The 27,011-nt window shown below is 38.7% G+C and overlaps 1 protein-coding gene and 1 long non-coding RNA gene across 4 annotated transcripts in view; one reads left to right on the top strand and one right to left on the bottom strand.

The window, feature by feature from the left end:
* The first annotated feature begins 7,128 nt into the window (after window positions 1-7,128).
* Window positions 7,129-13,114, top strand: LOC307173481. Its single transcript, XR_013823863.1, has 3 exons — window positions 7,129-7,227; window positions 11,152-11,245; window positions 13,074-13,114. It is a non-coding gene; the product is annotated as an uncharacterized lncRNA (long non-coding RNA).
* The window catches only part of LOC307173423 (uncharacterized protein), a 308,702-nt gene continuing 290,028 nt past the window's right edge, over window positions 8,338-27,011 (bottom strand). For all 3 annotated transcript variants that reach the window (XR_013823845.1, XR_013823846.1, XR_013823847.1), the window contains exon 17: window positions 8,338-8,462. The gene's annotated coding sequence lies outside the window, so the exon portion shown is untranslated. The remainder of the gene's footprint in view (window positions 8,463-27,011) is intronic.

Genomic DNA, 27,011 nt, shown 5'->3' with positions numbered 1-27,011 from the left:
ACAGTTGAGTAATATCTAGCCGTGGTCCATCAGTGACACGGGGACAAATATACATGTATGCCACACTTCATGCTGCTCGTCAAGTAATGCGGCACCAGGGACTGAGTTTAAGATCGGGGGAAGAAGAATCCTTGCTCTGAGATGTTGGAATTTGATCGGTTGAACTGCCGAGGTGAGAGCAAGGGGGGAAATTGAATGTATAAATACATAGCATGTTTATAACTCCCATTTTTAATACTGTAGCCCTTATATTCATCAATAACGAGGAGCTCATCGGCTGAGTTCATCAAATAAACTGATGTTTTTCCACATGTGTCTCAGAGTAATTGGTGCAGAGGACTTGGATGCAGATTCAGTGGAGTGTTGGAGAGGTAATCCAGCCGGGGAGCAGGACTGAGGTCTAATCCCCCCTCAGAACAGCTCAGCCTGGGGCATACAGACACATAATCCTGCCCCTGGAGACCATCAGCACTCGCTCGCTCTCTCTCTCTCTCTCCGCAGATCTACATCTGTCTGTCTGTCTGTCTCTCTATCGTTCTGTCTGTCTATTGTTCTGTCTGTCTGTCTATTGTTCTGTCTGTTTGTCTCTCTATCTTTCTGTCTGTCTATTGTTCTGTCTGTCTGTCTGTCTGTCTGTCTGTCTGTGAGTCTGTTGTTCTGTCTGTCTGTCTCTCTATCGTTCTGTCTGTCTGTCTCTCTATCATTCTGTCTAATGTTCTGTCTGTCTGTCTAATGTTCTGTCTGTCTGTCTGTCTATCTAGCGTTCTGTCTGTCTCTCTATAGTTCTGTCTGTCTGTCTGTCTCTCTATTGTTCTTTCTCTCTATTGTTCTGTCTGTCTGTCTATCTATCGTTCTATCTGTCTCTCTATAGTTCTGTCTGTCTGTCTATCTATCGTTCTATCTGTCTCTCTATAGTTCTGTCTGTCTGTCTGTCTATCTATCGTTCTGTCTGTCTCTCTATAGTTCTGTCTGTCTGTCTGTCTCTCTATCGTTCTGTCTCTCTATTGTTCTGTCTGTCTGTCTATTGTTCTGTCTGTTTGTCTCTCTCTTTCTGTCTGTCTATTGTTCTGTCTGTCTGTCTGTCTGTGAGTCTGTTGTTCTGTCTGTCTGTCTCTCTATCGTTCTGTCTGTCTGTCTCTCTATCATTCTGTCTAATGTTCTGTCTGTCTGTCTACTGTTCTGTCTGTCTGTCTGTCTATCTAGCGTTCTGTCTGTCTCTCTATAGTTCTGTCTGTCTGTCTGTCTCTCTATTGTTCTTTCTCTCTATTGTTCTGTCTGTCTATTGTTCTGTCTGTCTGTCTATCTATCGTTCTATCTGTCTCTCTATAGTTCTGTCTGTCTGTCTATCTATCGTTCTATCTGTCTCTCTATAGTTCTGTCTGTCTGTCTGTCTATCTATCGTTCTGTCTGTCTCTCTATAGTTCTGTCTGTCTGTCTGTCTCTCTATCGTTCTTTCTCTCTATTGTTCTGTCTGTCTGTCTATTGTTCTGTCTGTCTGTCTGTCTGTCTATCTATCGTTCTGTCTGTCTCTATAGTTCTGTCTGTCTGTCTCTCTATCATTCTGTCTGTCTGTCTGTTTATTGTTCTGTCTGTCTATTGTTCTGTCTGTTTGTCTGTCTATCTATCATTCTGTCTGTCTCTCTATCGTTCTGTCTGTCTGTCTGTTGTTCTGTCTGTCTGTCTCTCTATCGTTCTGTCTCTCTATTGTTCTGTCTGTCTGTCTGTCTATCTATCTATTGTTCTGTCTGTCTGTCTATTGTTCTGTCTGTCTATTGTTCTGTTTGTCTGTCTATCTATCATTCTGTCTGTCTGTCTATCGTTCTGTCTGTCTGTCTGTCTGTCTATCATTCTGTGTATCTGTCTTTGTTTATCTATTGATCTATCGTTCTGTCTATTGCAGTCTATCTCTACATCTATCTGTCTATATCTGTTGTTCGGTCGTTTCAACAGATTCATTTACATTACATTTATGCAGATTCTTTTATCCAAAGAAAGTTACAGTACATTACATGTATAAGGTAGGCTATACATATTTTATCAATTCATACATTCCATGGGTATCGAGCTCATGACATGCGCTATTGTCTGCCGTATATTAAACAAAACCTCTTCAATCAACAGCAAAATTATAAAACATTGAGTAACAGAGAAGTTGGCATATCTTCTGCAGTCTGCCATTGATCGCTGTGACTTTTCTCGCTGTGAAGCAGCGTTTCTGTTTTTTTTTGTATAAGTGTGTGTGTGTGTGTGTGTGTGTGTGTGTGTGTGCGCAGCTGAGTGAGCAGATGACTGCTTGTACAGATTTGTCAGGCGTGTGTTGGACTGCTCCGTGGAGAGGCGAGGTTGAGACGGCCCTGACATGTGTGTCCGACAGTGAGCCGTTCCTGCGCTCCGCTCACACACACACACGACTGCCCGGCCTCCCCGATGTCATATACATTATGGAGCAGGGCCACAGACAACACCTGCCCTGCTGCACTGTGAGTGTGTTTGTTAGTCTGAGGATTCTTGAGACTTCACCTGCCATTCTGTTCAAAAATAGCAACATTTCCTCTTTCAAATAACCAGAGATGTTCTAGAATGTTCTTAAAACAAACACACAAACTGTAAAAATGGCCCTTGAATGTAATGTTCTATATGCTTCGACTAATATAATTCAAATAGATTTTTTTCAAAACTTAATAAAATTATTAACTTACTATATATATATATATATATATATATATATATATATATATATATATATATATATTCATACATACATATAATATATAAGTCTCTTAATCTAATCAAGGCTGAATTTATTTGATCAGAAATACAGTAAAAATATTAATGCTGTGAAATATTATTACAATTTAGATTAACTGGTTTCTGTAGTAATATATTTTCAAATGTAATTTATTCCAGTAATGGCAAAGCTGAATTTTCAGCAGAATCTTCAGTTACACTTGATCTTTCATTTTATATATGTATTTTAAAAAAATAACATGTGCTAATATTTTTGTGTATTACCATACTATGTTAATGATTTTGGATTTTTAGATTATTTCCTTCACTTTAAGTATTGGCAACCAGCAACATCAGACGTGTAAAATGTTTCTTGAAAATATAATTATTTTGCTGAACAGTCAATCTGTGAATGCTCAGATTTTCCTCTCTCATCCGTTTGTTTCTCCTGTCTGTCGCTCACTGACCCTCCGCTATAAAGGTTTTTCAGTTCACGGTACTTTGTTAGCAAAACTAACACATTCAAATAGGAACCAAGAAGCAATATAAGGTGTTCCAAAAGTAGAACAACGGCTCCAAACAAGTGCGCTTGTTAGTTTCCTTACCTTGTCATTTATCTGGCATCATTATGGGATGTGATCTATTTGTTCCATCAGTAACATCATTATCTGCTGGACTTTAGAGGCCGATGTGTTTGTGTAAAACCAAGCCATCCCACCTAAGTCCAACACGCACTGAAGGAAATCATACGTCTTCAATACAATGTGATCATTAGAAGTACCTCTGTACAGATCTGCTGCTCTTGACCTTCATCGTGAAGTTAATTTAGGTTTATAAATTTGCTGGCGTGCCCTTTTGGTGGGGCAGTTTGAGTGAGGACACACTGGTAATGAAGCCCTTCGTTTAGTGCTAATGAAAACCAACTCTGCTGGAAAAAAAAAAACAGCAGTGAGGATAATTTAGCCTTGTGGTGCTCAGCCAAAACTCCAGAGAGGCCGCGTTTCTCCCAAATTTTCTAAATAAATAAATAAAGAGATGTTTGACACCAAAGCATGCCTTTGTACCCTAGCCATGAAAAAAGAAGGGAAAGGGTAAAATATGGTATTGTTGTGGTTCCCTGGCTTTTCTTCCTCAGAGCTCATGGGACGTCCAGCACGGGCTCTCTCTGCTGGGGGCGTCGCCCCAGGCCATCCCTCTTCTTCCTCTGGAGCTCAACTCCTGGATCTTTGAACAGGGACGTGAAAACACTGCGCTCACAGGTTTAGTATCACATAGACAGGCTTTTGACTGTACCAACATGAGGTCTGGCCCACATTCCAGCTTATTCACACTATACAGCTTTTGTTCATTCCTCTTCGTCTCTAGCTTGCTTCCTAATCAGGCTGTGTAATAAACCTGGCATTGTATATTATTAGTAGGGCTGGGTATTGACACAAATTTCACAATTCTATTCGATTTCGATTCACAAGCTTGCAATTCGATTCGATTTCGATTCCGATTGGATTCAATATGGTTTTTCTGAGGTAAATGTGACGTTACATGACATTGTTTATAAGCCGTTTTAATGACATCTTTCCACGGTTGATCACTGATTGAGCGATTCCATGTGACATGATACAGATTTCGATAAGTTGTAGGCTTCAATTATTTCCTCTGTATGTAAGTTACTTTGGAAAAAAGAATGCTAAATGCATAAATCCAAACAGGAAGAGGGTGCCTGATCGACATGTGAAGTAAACACACGGGCCACTTTTTACGTGATGGGCAAATCTGAAAAATAATATTTATAATTATATTTCATGTGCTTGCCATTAAGTGTCTCACACTATTTTCCCGCAGAAATAGTGCCGTGGTATCTGCAAACCGCTCTCAGAATTGGTCTGTGTCTCCACTGATCTATGTACAGATAAACTACAGTCTTTTACAGGTAATTTATTTCAATGTCAAGTTATAGTGAATAGAATTTTATAGCAGTCAATGACAGGTGAAACTCGAAAAATTTGAATATTGTGCAAAAGTTTGTGTATTTCAGTAATTCAAATTAAAATGTGAAACTAATATATTAAGTATATACATGCACGATTATACTTTTCAGAGCGCCGACATTTCTGTATTTAAAATCCTTTTTTTTTTTCTTTTTTGATTTCATGTAATATTCTAATATACTGAGATTTTGAATTTGGGGTTTTCATAAGCTGTAAGCCATAATCATCAAAATGATAACTTTTGCATGATATTCTAATTTTTCAAGTTTCACTTGTATATTAGTAAATAATGTATTTTAATTTTAGAAGGGCATTCAAAATATAGTGGCTAAAGAGTCTTATTGAGAAAAAATTTTAACATCCTAATTCATTTGATTTGTTTTATTTGTCATTACAGTTGTATTTGTTATTTAAATACATTCTATTGCAAATATATGGAAGTCATAAATGAATGTTTACATATATTTTTATATCTGTTGTTTAATGGCTGTGAATCCTGACTCCTGCAGTTTCAGGATTCTGCTCACTGAAGAAAGCTTTATTGTTCATGAGTTGTTTGTGGGGAATTTGTTTGCTCACTGAGACTAGAAAATATCTAATTAAAATCTAAAAAACTAAAAGTTTGGGTTTATATTACTGATGATGCTATTTTTAGGTGTATATAGGGATAGAAGTGAATCTGTGCACTGGATCGGGATTCAGGTTTACAGTTGTAAGGGCAAAGCACACACACACACACACACACACACACACACACACACACACACACACACACACACACACACACACTCACACCTGTGAACTCGTCATCTCTAACAGTGTCAAAGTCTGCCAAGGTGCACCGAATCGATTTTGTGTTTCAGGTTTGCTGAAATTGATTTTCTCAGTTTCATAGATCATTTTCACCACCAACATTTTGGCATGAGTGTGTGTATTGAATGAAGATGATCGGGTGAAACAAGGGCAAAGTCTTTTTATAGTTTAAGAATGTAAATACATTTTTTCTGTCCTCTTTAAAGGTGCTGTAAGTTATTTATATTTACTATACTAACTATCCTCCCCTGGTCGGCAAACTATTTTTACATTAGGATATTTATTCTAATAAATCTTACAGAATTTTCTGAGTAGATGGGAAAAAAATATTTGCTAAAATATCTGAAAACAGAAGACACAATTTTGCTTCTAAAGTGAATTTTAACTTACCAATGTTAAAAAGGTTTATAGGTCAGATAATTGTTGTTTTGCAGACTTTGGTATCTGAGCACAGTTTGAGACACTATTGAGATCTCTGCTGAATTCCTTGAGGAGACACATGTGAAGGAGGAGACAAGTCTCCATTTGCACTTCACTCAGTCTCATTCGTGTGCAGGTATAGGAGAAGAAATTGAGATTTTAAAGAGATCTAGGTCGTTCATTCATTCATTCATTCATTCATTCATTCATTCATTTGTTCATTCTTGTATGCATTCATTCATTCTTGCATTCATTCATGCATACATTCTTGCATTCATTCATTCATTCATTCTTGCATTCATTCATTCATACTTGCATTCATTCATTCATACTTGCATTCATTCATTCTTGCATTCATTCATTCATACTTGCATTCATTATTGCATGCATGCATTCATTCATTCATTCATTATTGCATTCATTCATTCTTGTATGCATTCATTCATTCTTGCATGCATGCATTCATTCATTCATTCATTCTTGCATTCATGCATTCATTCTTGCATTCATTCATTCATTCTTGCATTCATTCATTCATTCATTCATTCATTCATTCATTCATTGGGGTACAATAGCACTCATAAAATATTGCAGTTGTGTTTCCTATAGCACTGAGAACCAGTTTTATTCAGACTGGAAACAAATGACTTTTTTGGTAATGGAATTGCATTTCTGTTTTACAAATATTTATTCCTAAACTTAAAAGTAACCCTGTAGTCAATCATTATATCCCTTAAAACTCATCTTTGACATATTCATCATCTAAATGACATATTTAAATGTTTGTTCCTTGAAAACAAAATTCTTCTTGCCTTAAAATATCTTTAATGTAACTCGACACCATTGCCTAATTTAGTATACGTGGTTCTATGAATATGCAAATGAGCCCCGCCTCCACTCACTCACTCAGCTCAGAGATCCACTGGTTGACGATCACACGTTGATCTGATTGGTTACAAGGTAGTTTGTGACGTCAGAAACACCAGCGATTTCAAAGCGTGTTTTTGAGACTGTCTTTGGTTCACTGCAGTTTTAAGGAGGAAATACTCAGCAATGGTGTCGACTTATGAATTTACACATGGTTTGTCTTAAAGCGTATTAAAAACACCACATAGACATATAAACTTTCACCACAGGGGGACTTAATGTAAATAATCTTCTCATTGTTTGCAGATTCATTCCCAGCAAGAACGCTGATATTTCAAGCGGTCTGTCCGCCGGGATCGTTCCTCTATGGGCATCCGGAGGTGAAGGCTGAAGTCTGAGCGCTGGAAATGTCACAGTGTGTAAAGCTCAGCTTCCTGTAGACCTGTCGTTCTTCCCGTCTTTCTCACACACACGCAGACATGATGGGCAGCAGACGGGGAAGCTATTGATTTGACAAGTTATTAAAGAGGAACAGAGCAGGCAGAAGCATCAAGGGCCTGACACTGACATACTCTCCTCCTCTCGGTCTCGCTCTCCTTTCCTTCCTGCATCCCGTCTCCTTTCACTCTTTGACATTCTTCTGCGAAACGCTCTCATCGTGCTCAATGTTCGTCCGTATGCGTCTCTCAAACGCGTGTCTGTCTCTCTACACGGAAACACGGACAGTTTCGCTTGTATTTTTGAATGTCACGTTTCCACCCGCAGCCTGAATGCTCTTTCTCCAAAATCCCGGCGTCCTCGTGCGACACACAGGGTGACAGTCGCTGATAGTCCGTATGGAAATGGCTTTCAGAGTATAAGAAAAGACAAACTAACCGAGAAGAGCCTGACATGGCCTCACGTGTGGCTACATGACAGCGTGTCAGTTACATGAGCCGCGTAACGCACATCAGTGATTGATGCTGACCTTTGCTCACATCTCCTGTGTGTGAGTGTGTGTGCCGGGTTGTACTGTTGTAATGTGTTATCAGAGGAAAAGGTCAGCGCTGAGTTACTGAGAGATCGCCCATCTGTCGCTCTTTCTTTTCCTCCTCTGTCTTTCACCATGGGACTGTATCAAAGTTTACAATCTGTGCACACACTGGCTCCTCGTTTCTCGATGTCTTGCTCCGTCATTGCTCACGAGATCTCATTTATGTTCATTATATATATATAATGGATATTAGTGCTGATGATTAATGGATTCTAAAATAAAAGTTTGTGTTTATATAATGTGTATATAAATATATGTGTGTGTGTGTGTGTGTGTGTGTGTGTGTGTGTGTGTGTGTGTGTGTGTGTGTGTGTGTGTGTGTGTGTGCGTCTCTGTGTGTATATATGAAGAGTTCAGATGCAAAAGCCTCTAAGTGCCATCTGAAATTTTCTTCTAGAATGATCATTTTTATCAAGCTCATATTTAAGTTCAATAATTTCAATTAAATGGCATTGAAGATTACCTATTAATTGTCATTTAAAGGTTGTATCAGCGATTTCAGGCCCAAACATAAATGATCACATTCATCTAATCTTTCCTAACGATCCGCTAGCTGCCCGCCCCATAAGCATGCCGTCAAAAAAACGTGTCTCTGTAGGCAGCCTAGGCTCTGAGATCTGCACACAAAAACAGTTGGTTTCACCAACACTCAAAACCAAAACAAATAGTGTTCCAACCAATCACCGACAGGGGCGGGTGTTGTGAGGTTTTGCGCTCGTGCACGGCTGCCTATGCCTATAAGAGTCTAATCTACCAGTTATCTGCTCTGCTGGTAGCTAAGCGTATGGGGCTTGTTGTAATTGGTCGTAGTGTTATCCAATTGCGTGCAGTGAGATTTTCAAACGCATGCTTGTTGCCGCCCCTCGAGCTGGCCGAGTTTCATTAGTCGATGCCAGACCATTAATCTTTCAGATTTAGGTCTGGATTTCCAGGCTAAACAATACACAATGTGGCTCTATGGGTCAAAATTATCGATTTTTCTTTTATGTCAAAAATCATCAGGATATTAAACGTACACTATGTAATTTTTTTCGCCGCTAGGGGTCGCTAACCTCTTACAATAACAAAGGCGTAGTTTGATGACGCAACACTTGCTAAGAATTATTTATCATTGTTGAACTATATAACATTGATTAGTTTTATGTAAATGTGCTCACCTGTTTAATAAAGTACATGTAGGAGCGGTCGAAGTCTCGGACGTGGAGCTCTCGTTTATATACTGTCTATGGGAGCTCTCGGCATCTCGAAAACACCGCGCTGATATTGATTCTCGTTTTAGTTCTCCTTTTTTATCCAAAGTCTGCTTGCCATGGTCCATAATGTTTGAACGAAACAACAACAGCGTGCAAATAGACATTGCGAACTACACAGTTGTCCACGTCTGTCGCCTTGGTTACTATCAGAGGGCTCTGGTTGCTATGGCAGTACGAGCGGAAACCAGGGAGAACGCGGATATGACGCCATTGACGGCGACAAAGCGGAAATAAAGAAACGTGATGTGTCTTCGAATTAAATTACAAATTTCTCCTGGTTTGAAAGTTGTTGGAAACAGTCGGGATAATGTATGTAAGTACACAACTAAAAAAAATATATAACATGATATAGTGATTTTTGCTATTTTTAAAGCAAAAAAGTTACATATTGTACCTTTAAGTCAAGATCATGTTCCATGAAGATATTTAGTGAATTTCCTACCGTAAATATATAAAACATGTATTTTTGTGAGTGAATGCAGCACAATCGCGAACATAAATGGACAACTTTAAAGGAGATTTTCTCAATGTTTCGATTTTTTTGCACCCTCAGATTCCAGATTTTCTAATTGTTGTATATCGGCCAAATATTGTCCTATCATAACAAACCATACATCAATGGAAAGCTTATTTATTCAGCTTTCAGTTGATGTATAAATCTCAATAAAACAAAGTTGACCCATGTGACTGGTTTTGTGATCCAGGGTCACATATAACTTTTTGGGAGGATTTACTTTGATTTGATTTTTTAACTGATGCACAAGGGTTAAAATGCTGTCTAGTAAGGCTCATTTCATTGGTTTAGGAACATTCAGTCAGGACATAATCACACAAGCGGATGTAGCTGCAATCCTCCCGTCAGTCAAACTGTGCCGCAGGCCGGTCTCTGACACTGTGGGGTTCAGTGACGGCGTCTGGCTTTGACACCGTTAGTGATGCCGTTAATTCTCTGCTGTAGAGCGGGACGACGAGACCACAGGGCCAGTTTGCCACTGCCGTAACCCGCATGCCCGCCTCTCTGGAGCTAATATCCACTGACATGCAAACACTCTACATCCACAACAGTGAGAAAGAGGCCAGCTGTGCATTTAAATATGCAATGACCTAGATTAGCATTGCCCCGCCCCCATTTTTATTGCCTATCAGTGCTCATTAGAGCAGGGCTGTTAGAGACGCTGTGCTCACAATACAGTGATGAGCCATGAGAGACTGTGTTTCACAGTGAATTTACCACACTGGTGTTAGGCTGTAAGACACCAATAATTAATACATAATTAAAAATAATCTTAATCTTAAATTTAATGTGGTAGTTTAAGACTGGAATTGTCACTCTAAGGCCTGGTTTCACAGACAGGGTTTAGATTAAGACAGGATTAAGACTTAGTTCAATTATTTAGGACATTTAAGTAACTTTTATTAACGATAAAGACTAAATAAAACATTACTGGTGAGATAAAACAATGGCACTGACTAATTTTAAGATATTAGTGCAAGTTGCTTTCAGTTAAAACAGCTCAAACATGCATTTTATTCTGGGACTAGACTTAAGCCTTGTCTGTGAAACCGAGGGAAAATCAATTTTTTAAGTTTTTAATAAACTAGAACCGAGTTGACACTGTATGATTTTGGCCGTGATTTAGAAAATCCTAAAAGATAATGTAACATAATAATGGTAATACTTTAATATAATATAATATCATAATGATAATGCTTTAATATAATATAATATAATATAATATAATATAATATAATATAATATAATATAATATAATATAATATAATATAATATAATATAATATAATATAATATTACATACAGGCTTAGACACAATATATATTATATTATATTATATTATATTATATTATATTATATTATATTATATTATATTATATTATATTATATTATATTATATTATATTATATTATATTATATTATATTGCATAGTATAGTATAGTGTTCCTGATTCTTTATATTATAGTAAGTGCCTGATTCTTTTCACTCTTAAAAGTGTAATTGACTTCAATTTATTTTTCCCTGTGTGATTTTTTTCCAGTGCAGAGATGGCATTCTTCCACTGACATCCTCGCATAAATCCAGTCAAACGACTGTCATTGATCATTGAGAAGAATGGGAACAGCTCTTTCCAGGTACTTCAAACGTCATGAAATACTAACTGTATAGCGCTTTTCCACAATAGATTTTGTTTCGATGTTACAATCAGGAAGTATTCTGTCGGACAGTAATAATACATGTTAGCAAACATCATGTATTCATTTATGAAGGCATCAACGATTACAGCTTGTGATCGCAATGATTACAATATAAGGATCATATTTCACAGTTTTGTATGTCGATCCAAAGTTGGCATCATTTGGCATCGGTTTGTTTTAATCATACTGTACATGTGATTTAGGGGCAGATGATCTGATATATATTACACCACACTAGCCAATCTTAACAATAGTTTTCCTTGCATATTGAACTGTGATAAGAGAAAGTATATTGACACATTCTCTCTTTAACCACATGCTATACCTACAAACGATCTGTCTTGCGGAGGAGAATTCATCCCTACAACAGACCCATTGGACTCATTGCTCACTCACCAAAGTGTAATTAATGCTTTGCAAATTGCCACACAGTTTAAAATGAGTGATAGCAGAATGATCCGTGGCTTTATTGCTTCAACCACCCGTCTATACCACAGTAATTGCCCTCTCGGCTTTGTAAATGAAGGAGATGATTAAGTTAATTCCCTGAGCTGCATTGGCACATTACCAGTGAATACATTTACAGGGCCCGCTTTGGCTGAGAGCCTTCATTTGCTAAATTGAGGGGTTGATTCAAAAGGTTGAAATGATTTTCGGAGTAGCTCAGGGCCGCCTGTTTTCATTTGCACCTCCGTCGACTGCCCAACCACAATAAACAAGACACTGTTACATAACAGGAGCGATGCTATCCTGATAGATGCAGACGCTCTCCCTGCGGGAATCACGTGTGAACAGAAAGACGCTGCTAAGAATACTCATGGTAATGCGGTAGATTGAAGGTAAATGCTTTCTGATGATCCGCCGCTTGAGGGATGATAAACAGCCGGAGCTTAATATGAACAAGCTCTCTGTGTATGTAGGAGCTTGTCAAACCAGCAAACACTTTCTGGTGTGTAGCGTAACCACCTTCTTTCCTCGCTCGCGCCGTCTCTCTCTTGTGTATCCGGGATGTTTTGAAGGAATAAGCAAAATGGAGCCCGTGTGAACAAAGACTCATTCGCATAGCAACAAATCTGATGACGGTGCAAGCTTGTCTTTTGCCGACAAAGGTTCTGATACTTTTTTTTGATGATCCAGTGAAAAATGGGCCGCGGTGACAGCATTCGTCCCGTGGCGGATCCCCACACACACCTCAGCTCACGCCGTTAATACACGCCGTCCATTTGAGTCATTCGGATTTGCATTCAATTCATATTTGCAAACACTAATAACCTCTTTGTGTAAAGATGGTTGATTTTATTGCACTCATGCATTTGCAAGAATGCAAAAAAAAAACTTTCTATCATTGTTTATTGACTGTATATGACTTGCTTTCTTCTGTGAAACAAGATATTTTGAAGCACATTCTCCGAAAAAAAGGTACAAAATCTGTCACTGGGATAGTACCCTTCAAAAGTACCATTTAGGTACTAATATGCACACTTTTGGAACTAATATGTACAATTTTGGTACCAATATGTCCCTTTGAGGGACTAATATGCACTCTTTAGGTACAAAGGTACCGCCACAGTGACAGCTTTACCTTTTTTTTCTGAGAGTGTACCTTTTGTACCTTTTTTTCATTAATTAATGAATATGAACACTCTAAATGAATTGTTTTGTCCGTATAATGAAAGTCAAGTGTTTGGTTAACACTTGACTTTCATTATACGGACAAAACAAACACTGATACATTTCTCAAAATATCTTCTTTTGTGTTTCACAGAATAAAGAAAGTCATGCAGATTTTGCAACTCCATCAAGGTGAGTCAATTGTTCTCTGTGTGGATGAAACACCCCTGTAAAGCTGTTTCTGTTTAAGCGGTTGGTTTATTCATTAATTTCTTTGCCGTCTCTTAACCTCAGAGGAGTGTATTTTCTTACCATGATTATTTCTGTCGCCATTCATAACTAATTCTGCGACTACCCAGAATCCGAACCAGTAAACACCCAATTAAAGCCTCGCTTGTTTCTCCGTTCCTTTTGTTTAAGTGTACATGTGATTAAAGCATTGTGTGCTCTGCTAAAGCAGCATCATCTTAATATGCTGAGCAAACACATACGCCGTCCTGCATCGCTATTGTTCGTATTGTTGTGCATGCAGCAATTTTTTTTATTGTACACACTAACAGCAGAGACTTTGCTGCAGTTTACACCGTCTGAATACACAATGGAAGCGATTCAACAGCGGACTGGAGCATGTTTGCAGCATGAATCCAGTGTGGGCTAAAAGCCTAGTTTCATTTTAATAACTTGTTTTGTGTTTACCTTCAGTGAGAAGTCATTATGAAATCAGAATGGACTACTTAATTCATAACTCATGTTCCTGGTCTGCTTGTGAAGGATTCGTGCAGTGCACGTCATTCCAAAGAAGTGAAATGTTTGTCTTTATAGTCTTTTGTTAAAATATAATAGTGTATTCCACTCTCTAAAATGACTCAGTTGACGTCACCCAATGCTCATCAGAAAGAATGTATTTTTACAGTCTTTATGAAATCTTGCTAATAATTAATGTCATTCAGAAGTCTAGCCTCAGATTCCTTTTGGTAACCCTTTGGTTTATTTTATGCATCCTGTCACAGGAAAGTTAATTTCATATATACACTAGTGTACAAAAGTCTTTCAAAACAGTAAAATTGTGAAATAATATTAGAATTTAAAATAACTGTGTTCTATGTGAATATATGTTCAAATGTAATTTATTCCTGTGATCAAAGCTGAATTTTCAGCATTATTACTCCAGTCTTCAGTGTCACATGATCCTTCAGAAATCATTCTAATATGATGATTTGATGCTCAAGAAACATTTCTGAATATTATCAGTTATGATATATTGTGTGTGTGTGTGTGTGTGTGACTGTGTGTGTGTGTGCGCGTGAGTGTGTGTGTGTGCACGTGAGTGTGCGTGTGCGTGTGTGTGTGTGTGTGTGTGTACTTGTACAACTATCTTTGTGAGGACCAGTTTGAGTTTTCGACCATTGGAATGAGGACAAAGAGAGTAAAGTGAGGACATTTTGGCCGGTCCTCACTTTCTGAGAGCCTTTAAAGGCCTGTTTGAGGGTCAAGACTTGGTTTTAGGGATAAGGTTATAATGAGGTTAAGGGTCGGTTTAGGGTCAGGGGTCGGGTTAGGCACTTACAGTAGTTGTGATGGGTAAGGTTAGGGTAAGCGGCTGGAGATTGCATTGTGTCAATGAATGTCCTCATATAGATAGATGTACAAGAAAGTGTATGCCCGTGTGTGTGTGTGTGTGTGTGTGTGTGTGTGTGTTCTGGTATGCTGGTCAGGAGCTGGTAGGATGTAAGCAGACTCAGAGGGCACAGGCCGGCTCAGAGGATACGGATGGGTCCAGTGACTGAGCTTAAAGCAGCTCATGCAAGACTTATCTAATCACACAGCCTGTCACACACACACACACACACACTGAACTGCACTGAGGAATGAAGAGACACAAGTACTTGAACTAAAAATCTTAATTATTCCAAACTTTTGGGTTTTCACTAGTCTATGTATTTAAATGTAGCTCTGTGTTTGACCAGGCAGGGTTTTGAATGGCTGATGTGGAGAATCTTAATCCTTAATGTCAAGTCGATCCAAACATTATCTGTCATATGCACAGTAATAACACAGCCTGCAGCAATAATGGCAATCTATGAAATGTCTTTTAATGTGTGTGTGTGTTAAACAAGTTTTAGTAATCTCATTCCTCAGCAAACACACACCTTTCTGGTGTGTCGTTCAGTGTTGCCTCCTGCTGTCTGATGGAGGAGTCTATAATTGAGTCCTGAGCATTTCCTGTATTTAAATCAGCAGGTGCTCCTGCTGCTCATCGTGTCTGTCAGCATTACCCATACTGCACCAGAGCAGCGTTCTGATGGCAAACAGAAACATTTGTCATCTGTCAAACATTCATGCGAGTGTTTGTGGCGGGCGATCTGTGATACTGCAGACATTAAGTGTGGCTAGTATGTCTAGATGAAAATGTGGCACAGCCTTTACAGGCCCTTACAGCAACTGCTGCTGATACTGACATCTGCTGTCGCAAGAGTCCAGGGAAATATATAAATATATATATTAAAAAAATCATTCTGTCTATCCATCTACAGTATAATAAAGCCTAGCAATCAGGTTCGAGAAGTAATAATGACATTGAATTTCTATTCCATCTACATGCTGTTATTTTGAACCTTCTATTCATCAAATAGAAAATCAAATTGTCAATATATTCATCAGTTTTTACAAAAATATGAAGCAGCACAACTGTTTTCAACTCGGATAATAAGAAATGTTTCGTGAGCAGGAAAAAGCAGCATAGAAATATCCTTATAGAAGAATATTTTGAAATCCCTTTGTGGAAAATGAATGGGAATAATACTATGGTAACCAAGGCCACTAACAAAATGGGGCGAATAATACAAAGCTCATTGAGCTTTGTATTATTCGGGCAAAAAAAAAAAAAAATATATATATATATATATATATATATATATATATATATTATACTGTATATATTCAACAAGTGATTCCAACAGACCTTCTTCATCTGAAGTGTGATGTTTATGGTCTCTTTACTGTTTACCATGAGTTCTCCAAGCATCACTTTATAATATAACAGTTAATATATGCTTTAATAGTCCTCCACATTCATCTTAATTTCACATAATTCAAGCTCTCTGGCTACAATTTAGCCTCTTTCTTGTTATTTCTCATTATAACTGCACCACCTCACAATGTCTTTCTCATTAGTTGCATTTCGACAGCCGACTGATCGTCCCAAGAGTCTGAGCTGATGGAGCTCATCTTAACGAACACGTATTAGACTGTTCTACTTCTGCGGCGTTTATTATTCTTTTATATTTTTTAATGCTTCACGAGTAGGAGGGTTGGATGAATCAAATCCGCGTATCGATTGTAATTTGGTTAACTAAGCCGGAGTCAGAATGATCCATTTTACCTGTGTGTGTGTGTGTGTGTGTCTGTGTGCGTGTGTGTGTGTGTGTGTGTGTGTGTGTGTGTGTGTGTGTGTGTGTGTGTGTGTGTGTGTGTGTGTGTGTGTGTGTGATGCCTCCAAGCAGCACCCAGTTTCCTGAAGAGCAGGAAGGGAGAGCGACCTGATGCTGTTCATTAATAATTCACTTCAGGCATCCTCTGACTCCCGCATGGCTCTGTTCAGATTACAGCTCGCAGCCAGGACTCAAGGTTAGTGCTAATGATAGGACGACGGCCAACAATAGCCCGGATTGGCCTTCCCACAGGTTGTGGGTGGAAGAGAGGCTTGCGCTTGCTGTTTTATTCTCACAAAAATGACCACAATGCTCAGTTTTAGCATCATGTGCACGTCGGTGCATGCAATAACTCAGGCTTCTTGATGTGCAATGTTAAATGAAAGCAAAGTTCTAAGGCCCTGTTTACACCTGGTATTAAGATGCATGTTTGGTTGATCGGATCACAAGTAGATGAGGGAGACACATACCTGTTTACACCTGGGCTGGTTCCACAGACACGACTTAGATTGAGCCAGGATTCGGCCTTAGTTCAATTAGGACATTTAAGTAGCTTTTATAAACGTGTCTTAGAAAGAAAACAATGACAATGCAAGTTGGTTTCAGTTAAAATAGCTCAAACTTGCATTTTAGTCTGAGACTAGCTTAAGCCTTGTCTGTGAAACAGGGAGTGTTTTAATCCATGTCGTTTCTTCATTTTCAACCACTTCTTCGAGGGGAGGGTCTTCTGTGGCTGTTCGAATACATTTGACCACATGAGCGTTTATGTGTTTTCAACAACCTCTGGAAGTGGTCGAAAGTGGACAAGCCCAAAACGTGTAGACCTGTATTTAGCATCGTCCACTTGAGATCTGATTGACCAAAGCGCATCTTAATACCAGGTGTAAACGGCCTAAGAGTATATATTAAATATAAGCTGCTCAAATATTATATACACTGTTACTAGGCTTTTGCACTTCAATGTGACACCATTGATCAATAATGTAATCAATGATCTGACGGGATTATGCATGACAAGACTTTTTGGTTTCTGAATTTGAAATTCAGTTACGATTCAACAAAAATGACTTAACCAAGAAAGATTTCAGCACAGATAAGAACAGGAAAAATATGTTCTTAAGAAAATATTTGAGAACGTCTGCACTCGTTGAGAACGTCTGAGAAGAAATGCACTCAGGAACATTCTTATGAACTTAGAAATTTCTCAAGCTGAGCATCTTCCCTGAGCATCTTTGTAACATCTCTTTTTTTATTAAACATGTTTTGGTTTATTTGATTACGCTTTCAGATGCCAATAGTTTAGTGAAGGTCTCTCATTTTGTCATGTTTTATTCATTTCTGCAGATTTTCCCGCTGGAATCACCTACATCCTGACTGTATTCTTCACAGAATTCATGTACGTACTTGTAAGAAATTAAAACTTTTCATGCTATGTTTGCATTAAATGTGCATTTACTTTAAATGCATGTCTCATTTTATGCACGTTACTTACCTTCATCTGTGCTTTGCAAACATGTTCTGGACGTCCGTCTCATCTCTGTTTTTACACAGTGGTTTTAGACACTGTATCAAGTTAAAAGAAGTTTGAAAGCCCTGCATTATGTTGCACTTCTGTTTTTAACACATTCTGTCTGAGCAACCTTTAAGGTAAAGCATGATATTAAAGGGGTGGTATAATGCCCTTTTCACAAGATAAGTCTCTGATGTCCCCAGTGTGTATGTGAAGTTTTAGCTCAAAATACCCCACAGATATTTTTATATAGCGGTTAAAATTGTCAATTTTTTGAGGGTGAGCAAAAACGCACCGTTTTGTGTCTGTTCCTTTAAATGCAAATGAGCTGCTGCTCCCGGCGCAGGGGGCGGAGCTTCAACAGCTTGCACTCACACAGACATGCTCTGAAAATTTCAAAAACTTTTAGCCTTTTATGTTCAAACCGAAGTCAGACAATGATGGAGAGACTCAAGAAGAAGTGACAACATGTAGAAGCAACAGGACATTTCTGAATGGTTATTTGATGAATTTATGCAGCTGATGTGTAGTTATCTTCTAGTCATTGATTAGCATATTCTGTCTTGATAATCTGTAAACCGTGTTCAGGGGGCGGGGTTTATGTAAATTCTAGGGTTGGTGATGTCACTAACCCTGGAGGAATGTTGTGTAGTCTCCACCAGCCGTTTGTTGTAGTCCTTAAAAAGCAATTTCTTTAAATGCAAATATCTCCCTGTGCTTTGAACTTTGAGCGTTGTAACTTTGCAGATGTTGTTTATGCTCAAACAGCAACATTACACACTAAATAAAGTTAAAAAAGTGAAATCATAATCAACCACCCCTTTAAGGCCCGTTCACACCAAGAACGATAACTACATACGCGTCCACATCAACGCACAACGTCTGAGCCTGTAGAAAGATTTTCTTTTTATTAAACATTTCAGATACCATTAGTTTAGTGCAGTGCTGTGAAGCACATTTTACAATAACTCTGGCTTGTTAAAGTGCAATGCTAAATGAATGCAAAGGTCTAAGAGATCAAATATCGAATCTGAGCTGCTCAATTGGTGCAGAAAAGAAGGAATCAAAAGCAGTTCCTATCAAATAAGTTACCCTGATGACTTTTTCACTGCATTAGCATTTTTTTGAGCAGAGGGTTCTGGAGCTGGAGAGCGAGGAGAGGGCCGTCATGTGTCCGGGTCGGTGCTGTGATCGTCCCACTGAGGGTGTGGAGGTTTTGGCAGTTCTAGAGACGCGGTGCCAAAGCCCGAGGCCACCTTCCATCTCACACAACATGACTTTCATGCTCAACTTGAGCTTCACACGTATTGTAACCCAAACCGTTGAAGAAAGGACGGAGAGGAGTGCAGAAAGAGACGGGGAGAGGCCTGACCTACAGCTACACTTGGCAAGAGCAGCCGTGTGTTGCGTATGGAGAAGGATATAGCACATCTGTCAGCTCGGAGTTAAAGATCTCATCGTAAGCCCCTCTCTCAACGGCTCTGTGTTAATGCATCTAGAATATATCTCACCAGATCAAAACCTCGCTGCCTATGGCTCTACTTATACTATAGGCTCTCGGGCAACACGGCTTGAGTTTCCCCGGCTTAACGGGTAACCTTGACTTGGCCCAGTTTCAGGCGAGTCTGAGGGGAAGCGTAGAGGAATTCTGCCTCTTTAGGCTGAATTACTAATGTGAATAATACAGCGTTAGTGCGACTTCCATGTTCACTGTATTTGAGTATCAAGTTTAAACAATCTGGCAGTGTGTATAATCCCAAAGAAAACTCTAATAATGCATGAGCGTTAATTCAAAACGAATACATATATAGATGACATTATTATTTAATGCATTTATGCACTAATTGCATTAATGCACTTACAGTTTAAGCCTAGGCAAGCAAGCAACATCATGGATAGACACTATCAATGCACAATTTATATGCAACAATTAAAAACTAATAGAATCAAATGTTTTTAATTTATCTTGGTTGTAATTCAAGAGTGCTTTGGAATATAGACCTATGGTTGGTCTTTTTTTAAAGAAGACTTTTGCCAGATTATTGTAGAAGTGAAATAAATTATGAAAGTGAAACAGAAAAAAAAAGTTCTGTAAGTTTGAGTTTATGAAAATGTAATTTTAGGTTGATATGTCAAAAAATGAGCTTTCAGTAAGATTTTATTTGGGCGCAGTACCAAACCTTTTCACTAGATGGACGGCTAAGCTTCCTTACTGACCAAGGGCGCCTCCATTTTCATATATGTTTAGAGTGATTTGAACCATGTATTTCCATAATTTTCATACATGAAGTAGACATCCTATTCAGAAGTAGTATGGGTGGTTTGGCAGTATTTGATTTGAATTCAGCCTCTATTAAACGCATAAAAAGAGCACATGTGCGTTATAGCTCGCAGCCGCATCACTAATCGAGAATCCATAATATTTTTCTTTATATTTAAAACATTTTCAGACCTTTTTTTCTCATAAAATTGAATTGGTGTTATCTTTTGAACTCTTGGCATGAAAACAAACTGAGATTTATCAATTTGCAACAAGAATACTTCATACTCATTAGGCGTGTTAAGGCCTTTATTTTGAAATAGCAATAAACATGAAAAATCATAAAAGATTGGTCTTAAAAGACCATCTTTTATGGTCTGACTGTAAGGTCTGACTATGGAATATATGATTGAGTCTATATGGAATTCTAATGATTCTAAAATCATTAGAATCTTTTATGATTTTTCATGCTTATTGCTATTTCAAAATAAAGGCCTGAAGACGCCTAATGAGTATGAAGTATTCTTGTTGCAAATTGATAAATTACTGCTCCTATGTAATTTATTTAAAAAAACAGCCACCAAATATGAAGATTGTAAGCTTTCAAATGATATATAGTTTGTCAATAGTACTTTAGGTTTTTACTAAGATATTGTTTTAAATATATGATGGCATGACAGTAAAAGGGTATGTTTTGGCTAATTTGATTACGCTTTCAGATGCCAGTAGTTTAGTAAAGGTCTCTCAGTTTCTCATGTTTCAATCCATTCTGCAGGTTTTCGCCCTGAAATCACGTCCATTCTGACTGGATGTGACAGAACTGCATGTGCATGTTCTTCAGAGATTTCATTTACGTCCTTGTAAGTACTTTAAGCTCTTTCATGCTTTGTTTGCATTAATGCATTTACTTTAAATACATGTTTCTTTCATTTGTGCACATTACTTGCCTTCATCTGTGCTTTGTAAACATGCTCTGGACGTCCGTTTCATCTCTGTTAGCTCAGAATCTCGCACGTCATTGTTTCAAGCATTATGATGCACTCAGTGCTGTTTTTATACACATTCTGTGTAACATGATATTAGTGTCCGAGCTGATTGACAGAATGCCACTGATGCTTTACTACAATATTAGGCTGAAGAAGAAAAAAACGCAATATTTCTTTATTAGATAAGTGTGAGTTATTTATTGCTCTTTCTCTCATTGCAAACTGACCTCTAAATATGGGATATTATTCGTTTTTCACTGTGTATTTCCTATTGTCTGACTATTGTCTAAACTGTTTCTGAAGGTCTCTCTGGCATATTGTAGCATTTCACTAAGTTATGTAGGATCTGCTACTCAAATACATCCAGAGCCTTGAGATTTGTGAGAAATCTCAAATTCTTTGTCCGGCACTTTCCACACATGCAGATTCGAGTATTGCACTAAACGTAGCCAACATACTAACCATGCTGTACATTTCTGTTAGCAGACGTGGTGATCCTCTGTATATCGCTGCATCTAAATGACCCCGAGCGGCGGCTTCTGACTGTAAGGTCATCATGTTAGCAGAGGATGAAAGGAAAGCCATGTACATCCCTTTAAAATTTGATGTCAGATTTATAGACTTCAGTGCTTTTCTTTCATGTATTAATAAGCTTGTGAGCATCTGAACATCATATATTAAATTCATTATGAATGTCTGCTTGTGCTAATGTGATCTAGACCTCTACTTTTCATCTTTCTAAGAGCCTAACAGAAACACTGATTTTATATATATATAGAAAGAAAGATCTATAGATCTAAAGCTCTTAGAAAGATGAAAAGTTAACAGAGGAAAAGTTAACAGAGGATTAATACTGTCAAGTGCTAACTTGACAGTATTAATTTTCCCCCCACAGCAATCTTAGTTTGACATGTAGCAGATTAGATTGATTTTCTGTACGGCTTGGGAAGACCTTAGACTTTCTAACATGTAATATAACAGAAATAGAGAAAGATACAGGAACAATGGGTTCCCGCTTGTTCTGTAAACATTTAATAATAATAATTTCTTACATTTGTATATCGCTTTTCTGGGTACTCAAAGCGCTTTACATGGAAGGGGGAATCTCCTCAACCACCACCAAAGTGCAGCTCCACCTGGATGATGCGACAGCAGCCATATTGTTCCAGAACACCCACCACACACCAGCTTACTGGTGGAGAGGAGACAGTGATGAAGCCAATCAGTATATGGGGATGATTATGAGGCCATGATGGACAGAGGCCAATGGGCAAATTTGGCCAGGATGCCGGGGTTACTCTTTTTCGAAGGGCATTCTGGGATTTTTAATGACCACTAACGTCTCATCTGAAGGACGGTGCTTGTTACAGTATAGTGTCCCCATCACTATACTGGGGCATTAGGACCCACACAGACCACAGGGTGTGTGCCCCCTACTGGTCTCACTAACACCTCTTCCAGTAGCAACCTGGTTTTCCCAGAAGTCTCCCATCCATACTAACCAGGCTCAGCCCTGCTTAGCTTCAGTGGGCAACCAGTCTTGGGCTTTTGAGAAAATTTGAGAAAGTATCATAGTGGGGACCCGACACATATCACTGAGAGCTGGTATCAGTTAGTTTTGGTTCACCTAGATCAGATGGAGGAGGTGTGGGCCCTGGCGTTGTGGCCGAGGAGGAGGTCTCACAGGAGGAGGGGGAGTGTGAGCTGGGCCCACAGGCTTTGGTGGTCGCCCTTTTTGGTTGATATGTGGGGGATCGCAGCAAAAGAGTGGGTTAGTTTAGTTCCAGCATACACCAGTTCCTCCAATTTCTCGGAGAAGCTCAGAAGCGGGGAAGCTGGAGGGAGGAATAATGGTGTTTCCGGAGGCTGTGATGTGTTGTATGTATAAAGAGATGGAGATGATCAGCAACAATACTCAGTTAGACTGTGGCGGTTAACCGATGCTCAATTGGTACTAAGAGGCCCAAAGTGAGCCAAGAAAATATATAACACACCATTACAAACAAGCTGTATTACAACTTCTGATATAAGACAGGATGATCCATGCTTTCATGTGGTTTACGCCAAATTCTGACCCTCATCAGAAATCCAGACTCGTCAGACCAGGCAACGTTTTTCCAATCTTCTATTGTCCAGTTTTTGTGAGTCCGTTTAAATTGTAGCCTCAGTTTTGTGTTCTTCTCAGCTGACAGGAGTGTCACCGGTGTGTTTCTTCTGCTGCTGGAGCTCTTCTGCTTCAAGGTTTAGTGAGTTGTGTGTTCAGAGAAGCTCTTCTGCTTCAAGGTTTGGTGTGTTGTGTGTTCAGAGATGCTCTTCTGCTTCAAGGTTTGGTGTGTTGTGTGTTCAGAGATGCTCTTCTGCTTCAAGGTTTGGTGTGTTGTGTGTTCAGAGAAGCTCTTCTGCTTCAAGGTTTGGTGTGTTGTGTGTTCAGAGATGCTCTTCTGCTTCAAGGTTTGGTGTGTTGTGTGTTCAGAGATGCTCTTCTGCTTCAAGGTTTGGTGTGTTGTGTGTTCATAGATGCTCTTCTGCTTCGAGGTTTGGTGTGTCGTGTGTTCAGAGATGCTCTTCTGCTTCAAGGTTTGGTGTGTTGTGTGTTCAGAGAAGCTCTTCTGCTTCAAGGTTTGGTGTGTTGTGTGTTCAGAGATGCTCTTCTGCTTCAAGGTTTGGTGTGTTGTGTGTTCAGAGATGCTCTTCTGCTTCAAGGTTTGGTGTGTCGTGTGTTCAGAGATGCTCTTCTGCTTCGAGGTTTGGTGTGTCGTGTGTTCAGAGATGCTCTTCTGCTTCGAGGTTATGTGTGGTGTGTGTTCAGAGATGTTCTTCTGCTTCGAGGTTTGGTGTGTTGTGTGTTCAGAGATGCTCTTCTGCTTCAAGGTTTGGTGTGTTGTGTGTTCATAGATGCTCTTCTGCTTCGAGGTTTGGTGTGTCGTGTGTTCAGAGATGCTCTTCTGCTTCAAGGTTTGGTGTGTTGTGTGTTCAGAGATGCTCTTCTGCTTCAAGGTTTGGTGTGTTGTGTGTTCAGAGATGCTCTTCTGCTTCAAGGTTTGGTGTGTTGTGTGTTCAGAGATGCTCTTCTGCTTCGAGGTTTGGTGTGTTGTGTGTTCAGAGATGCTCTTCTGCTTCGAGGTTTGGTGTGTTGTGAGTTCAGAGATGCTCTTCTGCTTCGAGGTTTGGTGTGTTGTGTGTTCATAGATGCTCTTCTGCTTCGAGGTTTGGTGTGTCGTGTGTTCAGAGATGCTCTTCTGCTTCAAGGTTTGGTGTGTTGTGTGTTCAGAGAAGCTCTTCTGCTTCAAGGTTTGGTGTGTTGTGTGTTCAGAGATGCTCTTCTGCTTCAAGGTTTGGTGTGTTGTGTGTTCAGAGATGCTCTTCTGCTTCGAGGTTTGGTGTGTTGTGTGTTCAGAGAAGCTCTTCTGCTTCAAGGTTTGGTGTGTTGTGTGTTCAGAGATGCTCTTCTGCTTCAAGGTTTGGTGTGTTGTGTGTTCAGAGATGCTCTTCTGCTTCAAGGTTTGGTGTGTTGTGTGTTCAGAGATGCTCTTCTGCTTCAAGGTTTGGTGTGTTGTGTGTTCAGAGAATGCCTGATGCAGCAGATCGTCTTGATCATGTCTACATGGCATGAGTTGCTGCCATACGATTGGCTGATTAGATATTTGTGTTAACGAGCAGTTGAACAGGTGACCTAATAAAGTGTCTTGTTAGTGTATATAACATGGTATTTGCAGTGCTTCAAGGAATACTGTTATGTTACATGTCCAAAGCATTACAATATTACCATGGTAGTGTTCGCCCATGCAGCCCTACTGTTGATTGTAGTATTGCAGGTGTATATCTTTCAGTTTAATCTCCTATGCAGGTCCCAGAATCCTCCGTCTCTCGTGGGTCTGAAGACATTAAAAACTGATCTGCGTATAACACCACTGTAATATTCAGACATGAAACGGTAACACAAGAGCATGATGGGAATTGCTACAAAGACTCAACATGTTTCATTCAAATCAACACAACTGCGCTGTTCCTCTCGAGACGGATGAACATCACATACACCCGGCAGATTAGGATGCATTTTTATACAAATATCTCACAGCTGAAGAGATGTGAGCGGAGCCGGGAGCGATTATCTGACATCAGCCTTCATGAATCTCTTTAATATCTCAATAGTTTCTCCTGTACAGCAATGAGAATAAATTCAAAACAAGCAGAGACTTTTCTTTAAGTCTCCTACTTATTTCCTGAGAAAAAGATTGCAGTAATCTTACTTGCGTTTCACAAGAAATCTCAAAACTGTCTCAAACTGTGCTCATATTTGCCAAGATGTCAATTAAAAGTCAGAGATTTCTCCATAAACTCAAACATTTCTCATTTAAAGGTGCATTGTGTAATATTTAGGAGGATCTGTTGACAGAAATCAATATCATATACATAACTATGTTTTCAGTGGTGTATAAAGACCTTACATAATGAACCGTTATGGTTTTATGACCTTAGATTGAGCCATTTCTATCTACACACACCGCGGTCCCCTTACATTGAATTGCGCTGACATGTTTCTACAGGAGCCCTAAACGGACAAACGTGTTTCGTCACTATGTTGTTCTTCATGCAAAGAAGCTATAGCTAAAGTCAGCAAATAAAACACTGACACAATGATGAACAAGTAACAATATTCGCAATAACATATCGCTTTACTAAATAATTAAGTAAACCTAATTTCTTAATTTATCTTTGTAAAGAAACCTCATTGCTGAACTGGCTACTCTCTGCTGTCTCAGACAACGACATCTTTTCCTGTCGGCCACCGTAACTTCTGTTGGTTGCAATTCACAACCTCACCACTAGATGCTGCTAAAAATCACACCTTTAAATGCACCTTTAACGCAAATCCACATTGATTTCATAGACTCATTTGTGGCTGTTTTTATTTCTCCACAGGACTTTTAGGAGAAACATCTGAGACACAAGTACAATTCCAGAGCAGTGTTTTATTTTTGTATTATGTGTGTAATATTGGAGTATTTATTAGTATTATGAATTAGCTTTTATTTCAATATTTTCAGTTTTCATTTTAATTAAGTTTTAGCAATTTTTAGCAATAGATTTGTTGTTTTTAAAATAAAATGTGTAATTTTTGTTCTTCAACTTATTTTAGTTATCTAACATTTATATTTTATTTCAGCTTTATTTTAATGAACAGAACGTAATTTTAATAGTTTTAATTAACAATAACAACACTCTTCTAGAGCTGGTCACCTGAGCAATGGAGAAAATCTTGGAGATTTTCTTGGAGAAAATCTAGTTTGAAACGATTTGTTGGACAAGATTCATTTTTCATAGTACTCTACTGGTCAAACACTGATCAAGCACAATTTGAGTTTTAGTAGCCAAATGTAGTTGAACCCCATGAATGTTGAAACCATATATATATATATATATATATATATATATATATATATATATATATATATATATATATATATATATGTATACATAGATGCCTCATTAGCTATTTCAATGGGCGCTATCAGCCATCCGCCATATTGGAAAGGTCAAAACACCGGTCCGCGAACACTCAAGAGCAAATTGTCTTGAGCGTATGCAACAGTTGTTTATGCATGTATGAATATCTATATCTGCAATAGACTTCTGCAGATGATTTTGCTGAACTAACACAATACAACAAGATGAAGGCGTCAGCTAACACAACATTAAAAAGTTACTATAGTTTGAAAACCTTTATTATTAAGTTACATATACATATAAAAACACAAACCAGCACATTCTCACCTGTGAAAGGTTATCCCATTTCTTCAGGAATTTAAATCTATAGGCGGTTTCACGACCAGAAGCTGCGCAGTGTTGTTGCATCATTGTGAGTAACGACACGCTGACTGTTCCAAGATGGCGGAAGCGGGCA

The sequence above is a fragment of the Squalius cephalus genome (genome assembly GCF_949319135.1).
Source record: "Squalius cephalus genome assembly, chromosome: 16".
Lineage (NCBI taxonomy): Eukaryota > Metazoa > Chordata > Actinopteri > Cypriniformes > Leuciscidae > Squalius > Squalius cephalus.
This window is presented reverse-complemented; position numbering and strand designations above follow the sequence as displayed.